Genomic DNA, 5,139 nt, shown 5'->3' on the forward strand with positions numbered 1-5,139 from the left:
CTGTGAGTCACCAGGAACTCACATTTCTACAACAACGGAACGAAGATTAACATTTCTTCCATTCACACGGAGTAGTAGATTCTAGTAAAAACTCTTTTGTTATGAGAACCATGAAGGACTTGCTAAATCTTCATTAGTGCCATGACTTGCTAAATCTTCATTAATGCCCATAGTTTCGGTTTATGTATATACATGTATCTGATCATTCTAGATTTTAATTGTGATATCTTAATGACTGAAACTGGTGTAAAAGTCAACGCCATTTTGATTTTAAGTCTCAACTTGGATATTTTGAGACAAATCCATGCGGAGCCTTGTGCAAAGAGAACTGCGCACAAAATGTCAAGCCTTTGTATAAATTGACTTTTTTCAAGCGCGCGCTGAAAAAAACAAACTTTTCTGGGCGTGTTGTGAGAACTCAAAGCCAAACTTTTCCCAGGCTAGAGAGAGCGTTTCTAATTATAGTTCCCGAAGTATCTACCAATGACAGCGCTCGAATCTAACATTTAATCAGGCGAACGTGCGTAAGCCGTTCAACCTGTTGTTTCAGGGGAGGGGCAGTGCCGTAGGTCATCCCTGCGCTTCGTGCCAGTTAGGACGATCCCCGACAACCCGTCAACATACAAGTTGTACAGAGCACAATTATGGCACAATTAGAGCACAAACAACTACAGGGGAGACCAATGCGTTTTATCACCCTCATGAAAACAAGGGAGGACACTAGTTCCTCCTCTTCTTCTTCCGATGATGCCCATCTGCAGAGAAATCGGCAGTAACTGGCACGTCTGGGAAAAGTTGTGTAAAGGTACTAAAGCGCATGTTCCAAGGACACAACGTCGGGGCATGTAGGTGGAATCGAACCCAGGACCCATGGGTTAAGGGGCGAATACCCTACTATTACACCACGCGACGCCACAGAAATCCAACTTTGAGGCATATTGTACACTGCAGAGTGTTATATTACGAGCAATGTGAATAAAATAATATTTTTGCCATCATTTTTGGGGGTATAATAGACACATAATAAACATAGAACAGAGCTACGGTGAACCGAAGAGAATTAGTCACAACTGTTACAGTTTTTTCTCTGGTACGCGCAGTTTGAATCCAAAACAACTTGCTTGACTGCACGGACAATACATCTGACAACAAAATGACGCCAACTATCTAGCCGCCTTCGTGAACATATGGGCAGGCGGCGTTAATTTTTTTCGGGGAGCAACGCGAGTTATGTCGCGGTGGGACGGTTTTGCTAGCCTCTGGAAAGATTGGAAACCGGCCAAATAGAGAGATAACATGCCAGGCCAGGGGAGGTGGTCCACACTGAGAGAACAGTTTGCCATTCTCTCAGCGTGGACCACCTCCCCTGGCCTGGCATGTTATCTCTCTATTTGGCCGGTTTCCAATCTTTCCAGCCGCCTCCAGAAGCCTAGTAGAGGCTACTATTTTGCCCTCAAGGAGTTTGCCGGGGAGACGGCAGATTTGATACTACGCAGTATCATGCCTCCCGTATGCATATGGGGCAAAAACTACAGAGGAATTCCTCCAACCGTATTCGATTATATATCATATATGTGAGGTCTTGAGAAGAAAAAGTCGAATGGTATCGAAAAACCAATATCACTTACGTTTAGTTCATTCACCAAGGACAATCACCAACCGGTAGAAGTGCGCCTTGGAAAAAACAGCTCTTCTGAGCGCGGCGCGAGAAGTGCGCGCTTTTCCCTCACTAGGACCAGAGTCTATAATTATAGGTTCCTAAATATCTACCAATGACAGTGCCCGTTGAGTACCTAATTGAATAATTAAAACCGTGCGTAAGCCGTTCAACCTGTTGTTTCAAAGGAAAGGGGAGGGTCAGTGTCGTAGGTCACTTTTGGGAGGGCCTGTTGAACATTCCTTATATTGAACCTGTCAAAAGACACAGAGATTAACGACCGGAAAAAATTGATAATTACTTTTGAAACGAAGACGACAGAGATTGATTGCACATTACAGAGTGACATACCACCACGATTGACTACAAAATGGCAAGTAATGTGTTTGCCGTAATATTTTCGCAGCCAACGTAATTCGTTTTACGTCGTATCTGTATCTTTTCACATAACATATAGCTTTCTATCCTAACATGTTATAGTTACGTACGAGCATCTACGTACATAACAGCAGCAAAGTGAATTGAGAATGGAGCTACAATCAACCAAAGAAAAATCTGCATTAATTTGTATAAAATGCAATGGTAAGTATCCAGGTGGGAAGATACGTAAAACGTTGACACTTTCAACTAAAACAAGGCAAACTTTACTACAGAGTCTACAAAATGTCAGATATTTGGCAGACTCCGGATCCTTCGTAGACTTGTGTGGCGGCGGCGTAATTTTTTCTTCTTTATTTTGTGGAGCGACGTTGTGGGGCGGCGGCGTTAATTATTTTTTCGGGGCGCGACGCGAGTTTTGCCGCGGTGGGAAGGTTTTGCCTCCGACTCGGGGAGTTTGCCGGGAGAGAGTTTTTTTTACCGTTTTGGGGGCGGTGAAAAATCTCTCCCTCGGCGGCAAAACCGTCCATCCGGTGCAAAACTCGAATCGCTCCCCGAAAATAAATTAACGCCAGCCGCCCCACAAGTCTAGATCTGCGAAGGGGGCTAGATATTTGGCGTCATTTTGTTGCCAGTTGCCGCTCAAAGACACCGCTAAATGCGAGGTGTCCAAATACAAGTAAAATGTGAAAGGTGTGATAAAATATGACCACACTCACGCTTTAACTTCGAAGATTCACCGAAGACGATCTCCGACCGGTAGAAGTGTTGTTTCAAACCCAGCACTTCTGAGCGCGGTGCGAGAAGGACAGACTTTCCCCAGACTGGAGACAGTCTCTAATTATAAATCCCTAAATGTATCTACCAATGACGTTGTCCAATGACAAGCACGTACGTAAGTCGTTGAACCTGTTGTTTCAGAAGAAGGGGAGGGCCAGTGGTCAATTTTGGAGGGCTCGGCGCCATACCGTAAGAGCAACGACATGGAAAACTCGGCAAGACAAATGATTGACACTTGGACTACATAGTTTTATTTTTTATTTTTTTGGCAGGTGACTACTCTACAGGGTTTTTGAAGGGTAAGTTGGACGTGACCCTTAAAATCGAAATCACTATACATTTTGAACTTTAGTTGACTCAGCCATATTATGATGTGATGATATTATCGTGTCATTTCGATCAGAAGACATACCAGCAACATTTCATGATCAGATACAAAATGTGTGGAATGTTGGACGACATCATTCATCAGGCACTCCCATTTCTCTACAAAAAGCTGTTAAAAGGGGAGGGGATCTTCACATTTGTTCCGCTTGTTGCCCAGGATAAAGGAGCCTGCCAAGATATCTGTAGTCTACTAAAGGTCACATATTTTCCATCATTATTGTCCACAGATCACACCCTTTCTGGAATTATCCATTTGGTATTTGTAATTACAGGGAGGGGATCTTCACATTTCTTCCGTGACCTCCATTTAAAGCCTATCCGAGGGACGTCCCTAACCAAAGGTAGGTACTCATTTACACCTGAGTGAAGTGGGGAAAGTCGTGTTAAGTGCCTTTTCCAAGGGCAGGATCGGTGACAAGGTGGGGTTCGAACCCGGGACCTCTTGGGTTCAGACCGTAGACGCTGCCTCTACGCCACACGACCCCACTGAATGGAACCGAGTACCCATTGGTTCCGGGCCGAATGCCCTACCATTACGCCACAAGACGCCACAGAAATAGAATTTTAAGGCAAAGTGTACACTACATAGTGTTATATTACGAGCAATGTAAACCAAACATGATATTTTGCCATCATTTTGGGGGTAGGTGACGCATAATAAACTTAGAACAGAGCTACCGTGAACCGAAGAGAACTAGTCACAACTGTTAACGTTTACAGTTTTTTTCTCCGGTACATGCAGTTTGAAAACTCCACAACAACCTGACAGCACGGACAATACATCTGACAACACAATGACGCCAAATATCTTGCCGCCTTCGTACATTTATGGGGAGGCGCCGTTAATTTTTCGGGGACGCGACGCGAGTCGCGGTGGGACGGTTTTGCCGCCGAGGAGTTTGCCGGGGAGACGGCAGATTTGATACTATGCATGCATGCCTCCTGTACGGGACAAAAACTACAGAGGAATTCGTCAAACCGTATTTGATTGCATATGCGAGGTCTTCAGAAGAAAATAAAAGTCGAATGGTATCGAAAAAAACTTACGTTTAGTTTATTCACCAAGGACAATTCCCAACCGGTAGAAGTGCGTCTTGAAAAAACAGCTCTTCTGAGGGCGGTGCGAGAAGGGCAAGCTTTTCCTACACTAGAGACAGAGTCTCTAATTATAGGTTCCTAGATATCTACCAATGACAGTGCCCGATCAAAACCTCATTAAGTAATTAAAACCGTGCGCAAGCCGTTCAACCTGTTGCTTCAAAGGAAAGGGGAGGGTCAGTGTCGTAGTTCACTTTTGGGAGGGCCTGTTGAACATTCCTTATACTGAACCTGTCAAAAGACATAGAGACTAACGACCGGGAAAAAATTGATAATTACTTGTGATCACTAAAAGAAGACAAAAGACTGACAGAGATATATTGTACTCTACAGAGTGACATACCACCACGATTGACTACAAAATGTCAACACCAAGTACATGTATTTGCCGTCATATTTTCGCAGCCAACGTTTTACGTCGTATCTGTACCTCTTTTCACATGACATAGCTTTCTATCCTAACATGTTATAGTTTAAACAGCAGCAAAATGAATTTATAATGAGCTCCAATCAATCGAAGAAAATAGCCACAACTGTTGCAGTTTGCATCAACTTGTATAAAATACAATGGTGAGTACCCAGGTGGGAAGATCAATAAAACGTTGACACTTTGATATAGAACAAGGCAAACTTCACTACAGAGTCTACAAAAATGCCAAATATTTGTGAGCCTCCTACGTAGACTTGTGGGGCGGCGGCGTTAATTATTTTTCGGGGAGCGACGCGACTCTGTGCCGCGGTGGGACGGTTTTGCCGCCGACGAAGTTTGCCTGGAGAGAGTTTTGCACCGTTTTTTGAGCGGTGAGAAATCTCTCCCCCGGTGGCAAAACCGTCCCACC

General features: G+C 44.1%; 1 protein-coding gene across 1 annotated transcript in view; it reads right to left on the reverse strand.

Moving 5' to 3' along the window:
• The window catches only part of LOC109483452, an 8,042-nt gene extending 5,195 nt beyond the window's left edge, over window positions 1-2,847 (reverse strand). Inside the window, exon 1 of the mRNA XM_019786490.1 lies at window positions 2,755-2,847. The gene's annotated coding sequence lies outside the window, so the exon portion shown is untranslated. The remainder of the gene's footprint in view (window positions 1-2,754) is intronic.
• Between the last annotated feature and the right edge of the window lie 2,292 nt (window positions 2,848-5,139).

The sequence above is a fragment of the Branchiostoma belcheri genome, unplaced genomic scaffold (genome assembly GCF_001625305.1).
Source record: "Branchiostoma belcheri isolate BF01 breed outbred unplaced genomic scaffold, Haploidv18h27 scaffold64, whole genome shotgun sequence".
Classification (NCBI taxonomy): domain Eukaryota; kingdom Metazoa; phylum Chordata; class Leptocardii; order Amphioxiformes; family Branchiostomatidae; genus Branchiostoma; species Branchiostoma belcheri.